Below are 19962 nucleotides of genomic sequence, written 5' to 3' on the forward strand. Positions count from 1 at the left end.
AGGAGGACGTGATGAGGGTCGTCAGCGACTTCTACAGCGAACTCTACTCCCACAAGACTACCGACCCCGACGCTGCTGATAAGTTCCTGTCAGGTATCACTAACCATCTTGATCCTGCAGGCACGGCAGCCTTGGACAAACCTCTGATGGTGGGCGAATTGCTCTCTGCCGCTAAATCCTTTAGGACCGGCAGGACCCCGGGCAGTGATGGTCTTCCAGCGGAGCTCTATGTAGCGCTGGGAGACCTCATCTGTCCGGACCTGTTGGACCTGTACGAGGAGATGGTGGTGGAGGGTAGAATGCCTCCATCTTTGAGGGAAGGAATGGTCACGATCCTGTACAAGCGGAAGGGAGAGAGGTGCGACCTGAGGAATTGGCGTCCCATCACTCTGCTCAACGTGGACTACAAGATCCTGGCCAAGACGATGGCGACACGACTTAAGACGGTCATCGGACGGATCATCCACCCGGACCAGACCTGCGGCATCCCTGGACGTCGCATCGCAGACAGCCTCGCTCTCGTGCGGGACACGGTCGAGTACATCAAGGTCCGCCGCGCACACGCGGCCCTGGTCTCCTTGGATCAGGAGAAGGCCTTCGACCGGGTTTCCCACGAGTTCATGGGCCGAGCTCTGCACCGGTTAGGTTTGGGTAACATGTTTTGTTCGTATGTCCGTCTGATGTATTTTGATATCCACAGCTCGGTGTTGGTGAACGGCTGGAAGACTGACCCCTTCCCTGTCCTCTCTGGGGTCAGACAAGGCTGCCCTCTATCACCTCTTCTTTTTGTTTGTGTTATAGAACTCTTCGCAGAGGCTATCCGGCAGAATGGAGAGATCAGAGGGATCACCGCACCGGGTCCGGGACGACACGAGGTCAAGTGCTCGCTCTACATGGACGACGTCACCGTCTTCTGCGCTGATCGTGGTTCAGTCGACGCCCTCGTCCAGACGTGTGAGAGGTTCGGCCGGGCTTCAGGGGCCAAAGTCAACTGCAGGAAGTCGGAAGCCATGCTCTTCGGGGATTGGCAGCCGGCCTCCTCTGCCCCCTTCCCCTTCAACATTCAACCGGATTTCCTCAAGGTGCTGGGAGTCTGGTTCGGGAAGGAAGGAGCGGCCCTCAAGTCCTGGCAAGAACGCTTGGCCAAGGTGAAGCAACGGATCGGACTCTGGAGCCTCAGACACCTCACTTGTGAGGGTAAGGCACTCGTCCTGCGTAATGAGGTCCTGCCCGTCTTGCAGTACACGGCGCAGGCCTGGCCCCCACACGTCACTGTGTGCAGGGCCATTACCAAGACAGTGTTTCACTTTGTCTGGGGATCCAAGATGGACAGAGTCAGGCGGGCCGTCATGTACAAGGAGCCTCGCAAGGGTGGGAAGGGCGTTCCAGATATCCCCACCCTCCTGCGATCCTCTTTTGTGTGTGATTGTGTCCGCCGGACTTTGCAAGTCAAGAATGGCTCCGCGGGCAGGTCCATGTCTCACTTCTTCCTGCTTCCTCTTTGGAGGCGACTCGGCTGGGACAAGTGGGACAGCTCCTTCCCCTACAACTGGACGACGCCATGGTTCTACGGAGACGTCGTTCGATTTGTGGGGGAGCATCAACTGGAGGGACTCAAGCCCGACTTGTGGAAGCCCAAAACTATCCACAAGCTAATCAGAGCCAAGGATGACGTGGAGAACATCACAGGACTTCACCAGGACACGCTGGAGACTGTGTGGACAAATGTGTCGTCTGACAGGCTGACCAACGGGCACAAGGACTTGTCGTGGATGGCGATTCAGGGCGGACTGCCCGTCCGGTCATTCATGCATGCCCGGAACCTGTGCAAGACCCGGTACTGCCCAAGGTGCCCCTTCGTGGAGGAAACATCTTTGCACACTTTTTGGGACTGCGGATTTGCACAGCGCCTATTGACTGCACTTGAGGACGACCTGAGGAACTCTGTCCCCAGGGCGAGCCTATCGCACCATTCTGTGCTTTATGGACTATTCCCTGGGGTTCATACCGTCGGAGCCATCCAGGAGGCTTGGCGCCTTATGAACTGCTTCAAGGATGCCGTTTGGGTCGCCAGGAACCGGCTCATCTTGAGGAGGGAGAGGATGTCCATCCAGGACTGCCGCAGGCTGATCCACAGCCTGCTCAGAGACTATTCCATCATGGACGGTCCGGAGGACGAGGATGAGGACTAAACCCCTCCTCCCCCTCTCCCCTTATGTGTCTTGTCTTTCAATAAAGCTTCGGGCCTGTGATTTTCCCCTCCCCATCCCCTTTTTCCCAATCCCTATCCCTTATCACGGTTCGTCGTACTGTATTGATTGACATGCTTTTTCTTTCAGATTGAGTGTTTTGTGTAGCATAGGGGTGCGATGTGTCTAGTTAGTGCGTCGTATCCTCATGCTATGTAAATATGATGTAGAATTCTGTGTGTACTGGGCTGCGGCACTGTACACTGTCTGTTAACTTATTTTTTGTGCTAATAAAAGATATATTCAATCAAAAAAAAAAAAAAAAAAATCTGTTCTTATCAGTTTAATATCTGATACGTCCCCTATCTGGGGACCATATATTAAATGGATTTTTAGAACAGGGAGATGGAAAAAGAGCTTGCTCTGTCCACTCCACGCATTGACCTGGTATTGCAGTATCTCCAGGACCGGTGCACCCCTTCTTTAATGCAGTTTCTAAAATCAGAAAGAATTGAATTCAATGTTTTTTGTTCATTTTGCTTGTTTGTCGGATTTTGGGATGGACTCTTTGGCTTTGCTTTTCTTCTCCTCATTGGATTTTTCATGTTCAAAGTTGCAGAAGCCAGATTACAAGCTCATTTTGGTTCAACTTCAGCAACTGTGCATTGCATTGCCATGTAATGTGATGCAATGCTATCTTTCTAGCTCTCCCTTTTTACTTCCTTTTGGATAAACAGACATATTAGGCAAGCATTTTGGAGCTTTCACCTAAATAACTACAGGTGGTGAGATAAGCTGCACAATATAATTGACCTTTCAGTATATTGTTGCACACACACCATCTATTTAGCAAATGCCCTTGTTATCAACAGCAGCCTTTTAAACTCACCTGAGCTAACAGGTATGTGCGCTGGTTACTCTGCTGCGCTTAAAATTTCTTTTTTGGTTTGCTACAATGCCTTTTCTGAAACGTTGTCTCCTTCTGCTGGAACACTGACTTCTTTCATTTAATGCCTGCAGACTATAAAAGAGAACCCAACCCAAAAAGTTTGGTTGATTAGTCTGTGGCATTCTGTTAAACTGTTGCTTATGGCGGTCTCTGTGAGCTTCTCAGCGACATTCAGCCAGCCAGGTATCCTGCCTGCAGTAGATGGAATGTGGCAATGGAACGCTGGCTGCGCGTGTCATAATAGGCTCTGAGCCTTTATATACCTGTGCACAGCAGCAGCCACCTTCAGTCTGCTGCTGGACAGCCAGCAGCAGCAGCAGCAGGAGAGGTATGTAATCAGGAGCCCTCCTGCTAAGGGTAGACAGCTGCTCGTTCCACCCCACCCCCCCGCCTTAATTGGTTCTCCTCCCTTCCAACGGTGTTGAGGCGGGTGGGAACAGCAGGGGGTGAAGGTGCTGTGTTTAAAGAGGTGGAGTTATGCAGATCTAAAACGCGTGGATTGCAGCAGCAGCAAGCCGAAAAGTGCAGGCATGTAAGGGATCTAGAGGTTGACAACATGTCTTCTTAACGGGAGTCCAGGAGCTCATCTCCACAAATGGACTTTTCAGGATCCTTGGGTGGCTCCGTAGTTTGAAACCAATTCTGGTTATCGCTTCTCGGCCTTTTGGCTAAGATCAAGTGTAGTATCTGTTCTTATCAGTTTAATATCTGATACGTCCCCTATCTGGGGACCATATATTAAATGGATTTTTAGAACAGGGAGATGGAAAAAGAGCTTGCTCTGTCCACTCCACGCATTGACCTGGTATTGCAGTATCTCCAGGACCGGTGCACCCCTTCTTTAATGCAGTTTCTAAAATCAGAAAGAATTGAATTCAATGTTTTTTGTTCATTTTGCTTGTTTGTCGGATTTTGGGATGGACTCTTTGGCTTTGCTTTTCTTCTCCTCATTGGATTTTTCATGTTCAAAGTTGCAGAAGCCAGATTACAAGCTCATTTTGGTTCAACTTCAGCAACTGTGCATTGCATTGCCATGTAATGTGATGCAATGCTATCTTTCTAGCTCTCCCTTTTTACTTCCTTTTGGATAAACAGACATATTAGGCAAGCATTTTGGAGCTTTCACCTAAATAACTACAGGTGGTGAGATAAGCTGCACAATATAATTGACCTTTCAGTATATTGTTGCACACACACCATCTATTTAGCAAATGCCCTTGTTATCAACAGCAGCCTTTTAAACTCACCTGAGCTAACAGGTATGTGCGCTGGTTACTCTGCTGCGCTTAAAATTTCTTTTTTGGTTTGCTACAATGCCTTTTCTGAAACGTTGTCTCCTTCTGCTGGAACACTGACTTCTTTCATTTAATGCCTGCAGACTATAAAAGAGAACCCAACCCAAAAAGTTTGGTTGATTAGTCTGTGGCATTCTGTTAAACTGTTGCTTATGGCGGTCTCTGTGAGCTTCTCAGCGACATTCAGCCAGCCAGGTATCCTGCCTGCAGTAGATGGAATGTGGCAATGGAACGCTGGCTGCGCGTGTCATAATAGGCTCTGAGCCTTTATATACCTGTGCACAGCAGCAGCCACCTTCAGTCTGCTGCTGGACAGCCAGCAGCAGCAGCAGCAGGAGAGGTATGTAATCAGGAGCCCTCCTGCTAAGGGTAGACAGCTGCTCGTTCCACCCCACCCCCCCGCCTTAATTGGTTCTCCTCCCTTCCAACGGTGTTGAGGCGGGTGGGAACAGCAGGGGGTGAAGGTGCTGTGTTTAAAGAGGTGGAGTTATGCAGATCTAAAACGCGTGGATTGCAGCAGCAGCAAGCCGAAAAGTGCAGGCATGTAAGGGATCTAGAGGTTGACAACATGTCTTCTTAACGGGAGTCCAGGAGCTCATCTCCACAAATGGACTTTTCAGGATCCTTGGGTGGCTCCGTAGTTTGAAACCAATTCTGGTTATCGCTTCTCGGCCTTTTGGCTAAGATCAAGTGTAGTATCTGTTCTTATCAGTTTAATATCTGATACGTCCCCTATCTGGGGACCATATATTAAATGGATTTTTAGAACAGGGAGATGGAAAAAGAGCTTGCTCTGTCCACTCCACGCATTGACCTGGTATTGCAGTATCTCCAGGACCGGTGCACCCCTTCTTTAATGCAGTTTCTAAAATCAGAAAGAATTGAATTCAATGTTTTTTGTTCATTTTGCTTGTTTGTCGGATTTTGGGATGGACTCTTTGGCTTTGCTTTTCTTCTCCTCATTGGATTTTTCATGTTCAAAGTTGCAGAAGCCAGATTACAAGCTCATTTTGGTTCAACTTCAGCAACTGTGCATTGCATTGCCATGTAATGTGATGCAATGCTATCTTTCTAGCTCTCCCTTTTTACTTCCTTTTGGATAAACAGACATATTAGGCAAGCATTTTGGAGCTTTCACCTAAATAACTACAGGTGGTGAGATAAGCTGCACAATATAATTGACCTTTCAGTATATTGTTGCACACACACCATCTATTTAGCAAATGCCCTTGTTATCAACAGCAGCCTTTTAAACTCACCTGAGCTAACAGGTATGTGCGCTGGTTACTCTGCTGCGCTTAAAATTTCTTTTTTGGTTTGCTACAATGCCTTTTCTGAAACGTTGTCTCCTTCTGCTGGAACACTGACTTCTTTCATTTAATGCCTGCAGACTATAAAAGAGAACCCAACCCAAAAAGTTTGGTTGATTAGTCTGTGGCATTCTGTTAAACTGTTGCTTATGGCGGTCTCTGTGAGCTTCTCAGCGACATTCAGCCAGCCAGGTATCCTGCCTGCAGTAGATGGAATGTGGCAATGGAACGCTGGCTGCGCGTGTCATAATAGGCTCTGAGCCTTTATATACCTGTGCACAGCAGCAGCCACCTTCAGTCTGCTGCTGGACAGCCAGCAGCAGCAGCAGCAGGAGAGGTATGTAATCAGGAGCCCTCCTGCTAAGGGTAGACAGCTGCTCGTTCCACCCCACCCCCCGCCTTAATTGGTTCTCCTCCCTTCCAACGGTGTTGAGGCGGGTGGGAACAGCAGGGGGTGAAGGTGCTGTGTTTAAAGAGGTGGAGTTATGCAGATCTAAAACGCGTGGATTGCAGCAGCAGCAAGCCGAAAAGTGCAGGCATGTAAGGGATCTAGAGGTTGACAACATGTCTTCTTAACGGGAGTCCAGGAGCTCATCTCCACAAATGGACTTTTCAGGATCCTTGGGTGGCTCCGTAGTTTGAAACCAATTCTGGTTATCGCTTCTCGGCCTTTTGGCTAAGATCAAGTGTAGTATCTTTCGAAAAGGCGGTTTTGGATGTTGGCCGCCCTAGTAGATTGATACATTATGCACACTGGGGTTTAGGCGCTTGTTAGTATGCCAGGTGGCTAATATAGTCATCTGGTGGAAAGCATGGCCCCCCAGGATCGACGCCATTGGGCCGGGGAAGATCGAAAGCCCGAAGTGTGAAGTGCCCCAGGAGTGGTGACCCTGGGGTGCCTTAACTCACTGGGATTGGGAACCCCACTTGAGTTTATGGCACATTTGCACAAGCACTTCAAATTTTCTTTCTTCGCACACACCCTTATTCCGGGCCTTCTGGCCTTAGGATGGGGAATTTTTCAATTCCCGGTCGAAGGTCCGGGCAGTATTATACTGTGAAACCTTCACTATTTATTTAATTTCTTTGTCACTGTGTGTCCACTTATTCACGTGTGTCACGTCCTACTAGGACTTTGTCGGGATGCGGTTCCCTTACGGGTTCCTCTCTTGGCAGGTCTAGGGGGGGAGTGTTTGGCCATCAGGTTCCGCTCCCCCCTGAACCCCCCCTGGCTCTCCTCTTTTGGGAGGAGAGCTTTGTTGGCTCCCCTCTTCCGGGAGGGGAGCACAGTCTTTGGCTCCCAGTGCCTTGCTCGGGTGAGAACTCGGGCAGGTGCTGGGGGTAAGATTGGGTCGCCTCTGGCTTCGGCTGGAGGTGGCTTTTTGCCCCTGTTCCTCGCTGTGGCCTTTTGGCTCGGAGGGACGGGGAATGGTTTGGGGGACCCTTCTCCTTTTGGAGAGGGTTTCAAGAAGACCAGCATCCTAGTGCACTTTTTTTGTGGCACTTGTCACTTTTTTAAGCGCACTCGGGTTTTGTACACGAATTCGGGCTTTCGACAAAAAAAATCTGTTCTTATCAGTTTAATATCTGATACGTCCCCTATCTGGGGACTATATATTAAATGGATTTTTAGAACAGGGAGATGGAAAAAGAGCTTGCTCTGTCCACTCCACGCATTGACCTGGTATTGCAGTATCTCCAGGACCGGTGCACCCCTTCTTTAATGCAGTTTCTAAAATCAGAAAGAATTGAATTCAATGTTTTTTGTTCATTTTGCTTGTTTGTCGGATTTTGGGATGGACTCTTTGGCTTTGCTTTTCTTCTCCTCATTGGATTTTTCATGTTCAAAGTTGCAGAAGCCAAAATACAAGCTCATTTTGGTTCAACTTCAGCAACTGTGCATTGCATTGCCATGTAATGTGATGCAATGCTATCTTTCTAGCTCTCCCTTTTTACTTCCTTTTGGATAAACAGACATATTAGGCAAGCATTTTGGAGCTTTCACCTAAATAACTACAGGTGGTGAGATAAGCTGCACAATATAATTGACCTTTCAGTATATTGTTGCACACACACCATCTATTTAGCAAATGCCCTTGTTATCAACAGCAGCCTTTTAAACTCACCTGAGCTAACAGGTATGTGCGCTGGTTACTCTGCTGCGCTTAAAATTTCTTTTTTGGTTTGCTACAATGCCTTTTCTGAAACGTTGTCTCCTTCTGCTGGAACACTGACTTCTTTCATTTAATGCCTGCAGACTATAAAAGAGAACCCAACCCAAAAAGTTTGGTTGATTAGTCTGTGGCATTCTGTTAAACTGTTGCTTATGGCGGTCTCTGTGAGCTTCTCAGCGACATTCAGCCAGCCAGGTATCCTGCCTGCAGTAGATGGAATGTGGCAATGGAACGCTGGCTGCGCGTGTCATAATAGGCTCTGAGCCTTTATATACCTGTGCACAGCAGCAGCCACCTTCAGTCTGCTGCTGGACAGCCAGCAGCAGCAGCAGCAGGAGAGGTATGTAGTCAGGAGCCCTCCTGCTAAGGGTAGACAGCTGCTCGTTCCACCCCACCCCCCGCCTTAATTGGTTCTCCTCCCTTCCAACGGTGTTGAGGCGGGTGGGAACAGCAGGGGGTGAAGGTGCTGTGTTTAAAGAGGTGGAGTTATGCAGATCTAAAACGCGTGGATTGCAGCAGCAGCAAGCCGAAAAGTGCAGGCATGTAAGGGATCTAGAGGTTGACAACATGTCTTCTTAACGGGAGTCCAGGAGCTCATCTCCACAAATGGACTTTTCAGGATCCTTGGGTGGCTCCGTAGTTTGAAACCAATTCTGGTTATCGCTTCTCGGCCTTTTGGCTAAGATCAAGTGTAGTATCTGTTCTTATCAGTTTAATATCTGATACGTCCCCTATCTGGGGACCATATATTAAATGGATTTTTAGAACAGGGAGATGGAAAAAGAGCTTGCTCTGTCCACTCCACGCATTGACCTGGTATTGCAGTATCTCCAGGACCGGTGCACCCCTTCTTTAATGCAGTTTCTAAAATCAGAAAGAATTGAATTCAATGTTTTTTGTTCATTTTGCTTGTTTGTCGGATTTTGGGATGGACTCTTTGGCTTTGCTTTTCTTCTCCTCATTGGATTTTTCATGTTCAAAGTTGCAGAAGCCAGATTACAAGCTCATTTTGGTTCAACTTCAGCAACTGTGCATTGCATTGCCATGTAATGTGATGCAATGCTATCTTTCTAGCTGTCCCTTTTTACTTCCTTTTGGATAAACAGACATATTAGGCAAGCATTTTGGAGCTTTCACCTAAATAACTACAGGTGGTGAGATAAGCTGCACAATATAATTGACCTTTCAGTATATTGTTGCACACACACCATCTATTTAGCAAATGCCCTTGTTATCAACAGCAGCCTTTTAAACTCACCTGAGCTAACAGGTATGTGCGCTGGTTACTCTGCTGCACTTAAAATTTCTATCTTGTGTGATACCATCTGCCGAGCCGTGTATCTAATCCTCTCCTGTGTGATACCGTCTGCTGAGCTGTGTATCTAATGCTCTCCTGTGTGATACTGTCTGCTGAGCTGTGTATCTAATCCTGTCCTGTGTGATACAGTCCGCTGAGCTATGTATCTAATCCTCCCCTGTGCGATATTGTCTGCTGAGCTGTGTATCTAATCCTCTCCTGTGTGATACTGTCTGCTGAGCTGTGCATCTAATCCTATCCTGTGTGATACTATCTGCTGAGCAGTGTATCTAATCCTATGCTGTGTGATACTGTCTGCTGAGCCGTGTATCTAATCCCGCCCTGTGCGATACTGTCTGCTGAGCCGTGTATCTAATCCACTCCTGTGTGATACTGTCTGATGAACGGTGTATCTAATCCTATCCTGTGTGATACTGTCTGCTGAGCCGTGTATCTAATCCACTCCTGTGTGATACTGTCTGCTGAGCTGTGTATCTAACCCCGCCCTGTGCGATACTGTCTGCTGAGCCGTGTATCTAATCCACTCCTGTGTGATACTGTCTGATGAACTGTGTATCTAATCCTATCCTGTGTGATACTGTCTGCTGAGCCGTGTATCTAATCCCGCCCTGTGTGATACTGTCTGCTGAGCCGTGTATCTAATCCACTCCTGTGTGATACTATCTGCTGAGCTTTGTATCTAATCCTGTGCTGTGTGATACTGTCAGCTGAGTTGTGTATCTAATCCTATCCTGTGTGATACCATCTGCTGAGCTGTGTATCTAATCCTTTCCTGTGTGATACTGTCTGCTGAGCTGTGTATCTAATCCTCTCCTGTGTGATACCGTCTGCTGAGCCGTGTATCTAATCCTCTCCTGTGTGATACTGTCTGCTGAGCTATGTATCTAATCCTCTCATGTGTGATAATGTTTGCTGAGCTGTGTATCTAATTCTTTCCTGTGAGATACTGCCTGCTGAACTGTGTATCTAAGCCTATCCTGTGTGATACTGTCTGCTGAGCCATGTATATAATCCTCTACTGTGTGATACTGTCAAGTGAGCTGTGTATCTAATCCTCTCCTGTGTGATATTGTCAGCTGAGCAGTGTATCTAATTCCATCCTGTTTGATACCATCTGCTGATCCGTGTATCTAATACTCTCCTGTGTGATACTGACTGCTGTGCTGTGTATCTAATCCTATGCTGTGTGATACTGTCTGCTGAGCTGTGTATCTAATCCTATGCTGTGTGATACTGTCTGCTGAGCTGTATCTCTAATCCTACCCTGTGTGATACTGTCTGCTCAACCGTGTATCTAATCCTCTCCTGTGTGATACCATCTGCTGAGCAGTGTATCTAATCCTCTCCTGTGTGATACCGGCTGCTGAGCTGTGTATCTAATCCTCTCCTGTGCGATACTCTCTGCTGAGCTGTGTATCTAATCCTTTCCTGTGTGATACTGTGTGCTGAGCTGTGTATCTAATCCTATCCTGTGTAATACTGTCTGCTGAGCTGTGTATCTAATCCTCTCCTGTGTGATACTGTCTGATGAGCTGTGTATCTAATCCTCTCCTGTGTGATACTGTCTGCTGAGCTGTGTATCTAATCCTCTCCTGTGATACTGTCTGATGAACTGTGTATCTAATCCTCTCCTGTGTGATACTGTCTGCTGAGCCGTGTATCTAATCCCGCCCTGTGCGATACTGTCTGCTGAGCCATGTATCTAATCCACCCGTGTGATACAGTCTGCTGAGCTGTGTATCTAATCCTATGCTGTGTGATACTGTCTGCTGAGCTGTGTATCTAATCCTCTCCTGTGTGATACTGTCTGATGAACTGTGTTTCTAATCCTCTCCTGTGTGATACTGTCTGCTGAGCTGTGTATCTAATCCTATCCTGTGTGATACTGTCTGCTGAGCCGTGTATCTAATCCCGCCCTGTGCGATACTGTCTGCTGAGCCATGTATCTAATCCACCCGTGTGATACAGTCTGCTGAGCTGTGTATCTAATCCTATGCTGTGTGATACTGTCTGCTGAGCTGTGTATCTAATCCTCTCCTGTGTGATACTGTCTGCTGAGCTGTGTATCTAATCCTCTCCTGTGTGATACTGTCTGATGAACTGTGTTTCTAATCCTCTCCTGTGTGATACAGTCTGCTGAGCTGTGTATCTAATCCTATCCTGTGTGATACTGTCAGCTGAACTGTGTATCTAATCCTCTCCTGTGTGATACTGTCTGCTGAGCTGTGTATCTAATCCTCTCCTGTGTGATACTGTCTGCTGAGCTGTGTATCTAATCCTCTCCTGTGTGATACTGTCTGATGAGCTGTGTATCTAATCCTCTCCTGTGTGACTCTGTCTGCGGAGCCGTGTATCTAATCCTCTCCTGTGTGATACTGTGTGATGAGATGTGTATCTTATCCTATCCTGTGTGATACTGTTTGATGAGCTGTATATCTAAACCTGTCCTGTGTGATACCGTCTGCTGAGCAGTGTATCTAATCCCCTCCTGTGTGATTCTGTCTGCTGAGAAGTGTATCTAATCCTATGCTGTGTCATACTGTCTGCTGAGCTGTGTATCTAATCCTATGCTGTGTATCTAATCATCTCCTGTGTGATACTGTCTGCTGACCTGTGTATCTAATCCTCTCCTGTGTGATACTGTCTGCTGAGCCGTGTATCTAATCCTCTCCTGTGTGATACTGTGTGCTGAGCTGTGTATCTAATCCTCTCCTGTGCGTTACTGTCTGCTGAGCTGTGTATCTAATCCTCTCCTGTGTGATAATGTCTGATGAACTGTGTATCTAATCCTGTCCTATGTGATACTGTCAGCTGAGCTGTGTATCTAATCCTCTCCGGTGTGATACTGTCTGCTGTGTCATATATCTAATCCCGCCCTGTGCGATACTGTCTGCTGAGCCGTGTATCTAATCCACTCCTGTGTGATACTGTCTGATGAACTGTGTATCTAATCCTGTCCTATGTGATACTGTCAGCTGAGCTGTGTATCTAATCCTATCCTGTGTAATACCATCTGCTGAGCAGTGTATCTAATCCTATCCTGTGTGATACTGTCTGCTGACCTGTGTATCTAATCCTCTCCTGTGTGATACTGTCTGCTGAGCCGTGTATCTAATCCTCTCCTGTGTGATACTGTGTGCTGAGCTGTGTATCTAATCCTCTCCTGTGCGTTACTGTCTGCTGAGCTGTGTATCTAATCCTCTCCTGTGTGATAATGTCTGATGAACTGTGTATCTAATCCTGTCCTATGTGATACTGTCAGCTGAGCTGTGTATCTAATCCTCTCCGGTGTGATACTGTCTGCTGTGTCATATATCTAATCCCGCCCTGTGCGATACTGTCTGCTGAGCCGTGTATCTAATCCACTCCTGTGTGATACTGTCTGATGAACTGTGTATCTAATCCTGTCCTATGTGATACTGTCAGCTGAGCTGTGTATCTAATCCTATCCTGTGTGATACCATCTGCTGAGCTGTGCATCTAATCCTCTCCTGTGTGATACTGTCTGCTGAGCTGTGTATCTAATCCTCTCCTGTGTGATACCATCTGCTGAGCTGTGCATCTAATCCTCTCCTGTGTGATACTGTCTGCTGAGCTGTGTATCTAATCCTCTCCTGTGTGATACCATCTGATGAGCCGTGTATCTAATCCTCTCCTGTGTGATACTGTCTGCTGAGCTGTGCATCTAATCCTGTCCTGTGTGATACCGTCTGCTGAGCTATGTATCTAATCCTTTCCTGTGTGATACTGTCTGCTGAGCTGTGTATCTAATCCTCTCCTGTGCGGTACTGTCTGCTGAGCCGTGTATCTAATCCTCTCCTGTGCGATACCGTCTGCTGAGTAGTGTGTCTAATCCTTTCCTGTGCGATACTGTCTGCTGAGCTGTGTATCTAATCCTCTCCTGTGTGATACTGTCTGCTGAGCAGTGTGTCTAATCTTATACTGTGTGATACTGTCTCCTGAGCTGTGTATCTAATCCCCTCCTGTGTGATACTGTCTGCTGAGCTGTGTATCTAATCCTCTCCTGTGTGATACTGTCTGTTGAGCCGTGTATCTAATCCTATGCTGTGTGATAGTCTGCTGAGCAGTGTATCTAATCTTATACTGTGTGATACTGTCTGCTGAGCTGTGTATCTTTCTTCTGCTGGTTGTTCGCCTTTTTTTTGTTGTTCTGGGAGACATCCGTCGTTTGGGTCGTTCTCCAAGTTGGGATCTGCCGTGCCTGAGGAGGAGAATTTTTCCGGTGATTTGGAAAGAGTTTGGACGGATGTGCGTGGTAATCTTCAGGAGGCCAACAGAAAATCTAAAGACTACTTTGATAGGAAACGACAGGAGGTTTTGTTCGCTGTTGGTGACATGGTTTGGTTGTCCTCTAGGAATCTGCGGTTGAGGATTCCTTCTAAGAAATTGGGTCCCAAGTTTGTAGGGCCCTTTAAGGTGCTTCAGGTTGTCAACCAATCTGCTGTTAGGTTGGAGGTTCCTACCTCCTGGAGAATTAATCCGGTCTTTCATGTCTCTCTGTTAAAAAAAGCTGTTGTGTCGGATGGTGACGCCTCTGCCTCTGTTCCTCCGGTGGTGGAGGACGGGGAATATGAAATTTCTCGCATCCTTGACTCTAGACGGTATAGAGGTAGTTTGCAGTATCTTGTGGCCTGGAAAGGTTTCGGACCCGAGGATAACTCTTGGGTGAGGTCAGATGATGTTTCCGCGTCCAGACTTATCAGAGCGTTTCACAGGAGATTTCCTGATAAGCCTGGTCCTAGGGGATCCGGAGGATCCTCTTAGAAGGGGGGGTACTGTTAGAACCTTGCTGTTAGGTTTTTTTTCCTTTGCTGGTCACATGACCTTGTTGGCCTATTTAATCCTGCTCCGCCCTTCTGGCTTTGCTGGACTTCATTGTATATCTACTTTCTAGCTAGCCTGTGCTCTGTATCTAACTCTGTTAGTTTGCTTGGTCTACGGACCTCTATGTTCTATATATTTTGTTTGTTCGTCTGTCTGCTACTATTTCTGTTAGGAGGTGTCCCATATTCCTCCCAGTCCTTAGTACTTGTAGGGATTCCCTCCCCACATCTATAGGTCTCCGTACAGACTAGATTAGGACTTTAGCAGGTCTGATCGCAGGATCAGGTTCCCTGTTACATCGTAGGGATTCAGCTGAGTCCTATAGTAGGGACAGATCTCCTCTCTTTCCTTAGCTTTGGTAGCAGAACATAACAGATAGGGCCTTCTCTTTGGAGATCACTCTCCCTGGACGCTGGGACCTCCGTGACTCCTAGCCCTGGTACTGTAGTCAGCGTTTGGTGAACCTGGGACCTGTAGTCCTCCAGGGGTTCCGGTGGTTCCTACTGGGAATAAAGGGTCCCTGTAGGTGCAGACCCGGTGTCCGGTATATATATCGGGGTGAGCCTGGTATGCTCCTCTGCCCCCTTGCTACTTCTTCCTTCTTCTCTCTGCCTTCGGCCCACCCAAGGCCCTCACTAGGCTTTCAAACGTGCTGTAGGCCTTGGCTCGCCTAAGCAAAGCAGCCAGCTCGCTGCCTCTTCTCTGCTCTCTGAGCATCAGCACACTCTCTGCTCAATTCTGAGCTGTGTTCCGCTCTGTATCTGAACACTAATCTGAAACTAGAACTCTAATCTGAGCTGCCTAGCTCCACCCTCCCTATGTATATCCCTGACGGGATCCCTCTGCTGGTCTGAGGTGGTAGGGTGGAGGTGTGTGAATGTGTGAGGGCCTCTTGTGGAGAAGTCCATCCATGCACCCTTCTGGGTTCTTTAGCACCAGTGCGTAGCAGGGCGCCACAGTTTCCTATCACTAAGCCAGTTCTTAACCCACATACATATATTTTCCCCTATCCCCATTGTTCTCATTTTATGTATCAACCTTTTGTGTGGAACCGTATCAAAAGCTTTTGAAAAGTCCATATACACAACATCCACTGCATTTCCTTGGTCCAGTCCCGAACTTGCCTCCTCATAAAAACTGATCAGATTAGTCTGACAGGAACGGTCCCTCGTAAACCCATGTTGATATTGGGTCGTGAGGTTATTCTTCTTCAGATACTCTAGTATAGCATCTGTTAGGAAACCCTCCAGGATTTTACCCACAGTAGAGGTTACGCTTACTGGCCTACAATTTCCAAGTTCAGTTTTTGTCCCCTTTTTGAACATTGGCACCACATTTGCTATACGCCAGTCCTGTGGTACAATAGCAAAAAGAACTTCGGCACTCCATACATGAAAATATAAGAAATATTGTATCTAGACTAATGTCACTTTGAAAAATGAAGGTTTTTTGCGCATAATTTGGCCAATTTATGTGTGCCCATCAACCACGACAAGGTCACCTTCGTATGATGGGAAACTACGCTATGCTACCACTGGATATGCCACTCTTGGGCTGTAAGCCTGTATGGACAATATGTCTCTGCTTGGGCTTTTAACCTACAATGTATGGGCTGGTAGAGCTAGTTAAAACCACCTGTGACTGAATGGGAGGGACACATGGTCAGAAAAAAGGCTGTCAAACTTCTAATAGTGTGAACACGTACCTGCTGCAATGCTCCAGGAGCGGGATCCCAAAAATGATTAATAGAAAAAAGAGAGGGGTCGCTCACTGGTCTATTCGGGTGCTCTGAAGAAAAGAGTAATCTCAATAGCAAAAAGAACTTCGGCACTCCATACATGAAAATATAAGAAATATTGTATCTAGACTAATGTCACTTTGAAAAATGAAGGTTTTTTGCGCATAATTTGGCCAATTTATGTGTGCCCATCAACCACGACAAGGTCACCTTCGTATGATGGGAAACTACGCTATGCTACCACTGGATATGCCACTCTTGGGCTGTAAGCCTGTATGGACAATATGTCTCTGCTTGGGCTTTTAACCTACAATGTATGGGCTGGTAGAGCTAGTTAAAACCACCTGTGACTGAATGGGAGGGACACATGGTCAGAAAAAAGGCTGTCAAACTTCTAATAGTGTGAACACGTACCTGCTGCAATGCTCCAGGAGCGGGATCCCAAAAATGATTAATAGAAAAAAGAGAGGGGTCGCTCACTGGTCTATTCGGGTGCTCTGAAGAAAAGAGTAATCTCAATAGCAAAAAGAACTTCGGCACTCCATACATGAAAATATAAGAAATATTGTATCTAGACTATTGTCACTTTGAAAAATGAAGGTTTTTTGCGCATAATTTGGCCAATTTATGTGTGCCCATCAACCACGACAAGGTCACCTTCGTATGATGGGAAACTACGCTATGCTACCACTGGATATGCCACTCTTGGGCTGTAAGCCTGTATGGACAATATGTCTCTGCTTGGGCTTTTAACCTACAATGTATGGGCTGGTAGAGCTAGTTAAAACCACCTGTGACTGAATGGGAGGGACACATGGTCAGAAAAAAGGCTGTCAAACTTCTAATAGTGTGAACACGTACCTGCTGCAATGCTCCAGGAGCGGGATCCCAAAAATGATTAATAGAAAAAAGAGAGGGGTCGCTCACTGGTCTATTCGGGTGCTCTGAAGAAAAGAGTAATCTCAATAGCAAAAAGAACTTCGGCACTCCATACATGAAAATATAAGAAATATTGTATCTAGACTAATGTCACTTTGAAAAATGAAGGTTTTTTGCGCATAATTTGGCCAATTTATGTGTGCCCATCAACCACGACAAGGTCACCTTCGTATGATGGGAAACTACGCTATGCTACCACTGGATATGCCACTCTTGGGCTGTAAGCCTATATGGACAATATGTCTCTGCTTGGGCTTTTAACCTACAATGTATGGGCTGGTAGAGCTAGTTAAAACCACCTGTGACTGAATGGGAGGGACACATGGTCAGAAAAAAGGCTGTCAAACTTCTAATAGTGTGAACACGTACCTGCTGCAATGCTCCAGGAGCGGGATCCCAAAAATGATTAATAGAAAAAAGAGAGGGGTCGCTCACTGGTCTATTCGGGTGCTCTGAAGAAAAGAGTAATCTCAATAGCAAAAAGAACTTCGGCACTCCATACATGAAAATATAAGAAATATTTTTGGGATCCCGCTCCTGGAGCATTGCAGCAGGTACGTGTTCACACTATTAGAAGTTTGACAGCCTTTTTTCTGACCATGTGTCCCTCCCATTCAGTCACAGGTGGTTTTAACTAGCTCTACCAGCCCATACATTGTAGGTTAAAAGCCCAAGCAGAGACATATTGTCCATATAGGCTTACAGCCCAAGAGTGGCATATCCAGTGGTAGCATAGCGTAGTTTCCCATCATACGAAGGTGACCTTGTCGTGGTTGATGGGCACACATAAATTGGCCAAATTATGCGCAAAAAACCTTCATTTTTCAAAGTGACATTAGTCTAGATACAATATTTCTTATATTTTCATGTATGGAGTGCCGAAGTTCTTTTTGCTATTGAGATTACTCTTTTCTTCAGAGCACCCGAATAGACCAGTGAGCGACCCCTCTCTTTTTTCTATTAATCATTTTTGGGATCCCGCTCCTGGAGCATTGCAGCAGGTACGTGTTCACACTATTAGAAGTTTGACAGCCTTTTTTCTGACCATGTGTCCCTCCCATTCAGTCACAGGTGGTTTTAACTAGCTCTACCAGCCCATACATTGTAGGTTAAAAGCCCAAGCAGAGACATATTGTCCATACAGGCTTACAGCCCAAGAGTGGCATATCCAGTGGTAGCGTAGCGTAGTTTCCCATCATACGAAGGTGACCTTGTCGTGGTTGATGGGCACACATAAATTGGCCAAATTATGCGCAAAAAACCTTCATTTTTTCAAAGTGACATTAGTCTAGATACAATATTTCTTATATTTTCATGTATGGAGTGCCGAAGTTCTTTTTGCTATTGAGATTACTCTTTTCTTCAGAGCACCCGAATAGACCAGTCCTGTGGTACAGACCCTGTTATTATGGAATCTTTAAAGATTAAAAATAATGGTCTATCTATGACGTTACTTAATTCCTGCAGTACTCGTGGGTATATCCCATCCGGGCCCGGGGATTTGTCAACTTTAGTGATTTTTAGATGCCGCCAGACTTCCTGCTGGGTTAAGCAAGTGACATTTAATGGAGATTTTTGTCATCACTAATCATGTTTTCTGTCATGCGATTTTCTTGTGTAAATACTGTTGAAAAAAAATCATTTAGCATATTGGCTTTTTCCTCATCCTCATCCACCATTTCACCCAGACTATTTTTAAGGGGGCCAACGCTATCATTTTTTAGTTTTTTACTATTTATGTAGTTAAAGAATATTTTGAGATTATTTTTACTTTCTCTGGCAATGAGTCTCTCTGTCTCAATCTTTGCTGCCTTGATTTGGTTTTTACAGAATTTATTTAATTTTCTGTATTGAATTAATGCCTCATCACTACCGACTGTTATGATCTGCAACATGTACTAAGGAAAGATAAGGGAAAACTGTCCCTACAGTAAAACTAAGCTGAATCCCTACGATGTAGCGGACTGCCTGTTCCTAGCGAACAGACCCGCCTAAGTCCTCGGCTAGTCTGAACGAGGACCTATAGCATAAGGGGAGGGGTCCCTAAAAGAACTAATGACTGGGACAAAAAATGGGACACCTCCTAAACAGAGAAATTGTTACAGAACACAAAAAGACAAACAGACAAAAAAGTACTAGAGGTCCCAGAAGGACCAAACGAACTGACAGAGAAAGGCACAGAAGCACCTGGCTAGAAAAACAGTCAAACACTGAAGTCCAGCACAGCCAAAAGGGCGGAGCTGGAATATAAAGGCCGATGGTCACGTGACCACAAAACACAAGAAGGAAAAAACAAACAGGAGGGTTCTAACAGTACCCCCTCTTTTATGAGGATCCTCCGGATCCTCCTGGCCCAGGCCTCCTGTGGAAAGCTTTAACAAGCCTAGGAGCAGAGACCTCATCCGTCCTTACCCAGGAGTTGTCTTCGGGACCGAAACCCTTCCAGGAGATAAGATACTGTAATCTCCCTCTATGCCATCTAGAATTCAAGATACGAGAAATTTCATATTCGCCGTCTTCCACCACAGGAGGAACTGAGACAGTGGCATCCCTATCTGATACATCAGCCTTTTTCAACAAGGAAACATGAAACAAAGGATTAATCTTCCAGTAAGTAGGGACATCCAACCTAACAGCAGACGGGTTAACAATCTGAAGCACTTTAAATGGACCCACAAACTTAGGACCCAGTTTTTTAGAGGGAATCCTCAACCGCAGGTTCTTTGAGGACAACCAAACCATGTCACCCACCGTAAACAAAACCTCCTTACGTTTCCTGTCAAAATACTTCTTGGACTTTGTTAGCCTCTTGAAGGTTGCAACGTACATTAGTCCAAACTCTCTCCAAATCACCGGAAAAATTCTCCTCCTCCGGCACCGCCGACCCCAATTTGGAGAACGAACCAAAAGACGGATGTCTCCCAGTACTACAAGAAAAAGGAGAACACCCTGCAGAGGAGGATGCATGATTGTTAAGAGCAAATTCTGCGAGAGGCAGAAACTCAGACCACCCCTCTTGATTGTCCGCCACAAAACCACGCAAAAACTGTTCAACATCCTGGTTCTTTGTTTCAGTCTGTCCATTAGACTCAGGATGATACCCAGACGAAAATGACAAATGGACTCCCAATCTGTCACAAAAAGCACGCCAAAAGCGAGCCACAAACTGAGGTCCTCTATCAGAAACAATATCCGTGGGAACGCC

At 46.4% G+C, this 19962-nt stretch overlaps 3 non-coding genes and 3 pseudogenes across 3 annotated transcripts; all 6 read left to right on the forward strand.

Annotated features, from left to right (window-relative positions):
* Positions 1–2464: 2464 nt before the first annotated feature.
* LOC141192148 (U2 spliceosomal RNA) lies at positions 2465–2670 on the forward strand (annotated as a pseudogene).
* Positions 2671–3786: 1116 nt separating this feature from the next.
* Positions 3787–3977, forward strand: LOC141191885 (U2 spliceosomal RNA). Its single transcript, XR_012265584.1, has one exon. It is a non-coding gene; the product is annotated as a U2 spliceosomal RNA (small nuclear RNA).
* A 1116-nt stretch (positions 3978–5093) lies between these two features.
* LOC141191886 (U2 spliceosomal RNA) lies at positions 5094–5284 on the forward strand. The gene has a single exon (XR_012265585.1). It is a non-coding gene; the product is annotated as a U2 spliceosomal RNA (small nuclear RNA).
* Positions 5285–6399: 1115 nt separating this feature from the next.
* On the forward strand, positions 6400–6491 carry LOC141192207 (U2 spliceosomal RNA; annotated as a pseudogene).
* Positions 6492–7281: 790 nt separating this feature from the next.
* LOC141192138 (U2 spliceosomal RNA) lies at positions 7282–7461 on the forward strand (annotated as a pseudogene).
* A 1115-nt stretch (positions 7462–8576) lies between these two features.
* Positions 8577–8767, forward strand: LOC141191888 (U2 spliceosomal RNA). The gene has a single exon (XR_012265586.1). It is a non-coding gene; the product is annotated as a U2 spliceosomal RNA (small nuclear RNA).
* The last annotated feature ends 11195 nt before the right edge of the window (positions 8768–19962 follow it).

The sequence above is a fragment of the Phyllobates terribilis genome, unplaced genomic scaffold (genome assembly GCF_046119375.1).
Source record: "Phyllobates terribilis strain yellow unplaced genomic scaffold, ASM4611937v1 Scaffold_52__1_contigs__length_9100884, whole genome shotgun sequence".
Classification (NCBI taxonomy): domain Eukaryota; kingdom Metazoa; phylum Chordata; class Amphibia; order Anura; family Dendrobatidae; genus Phyllobates; species Phyllobates terribilis.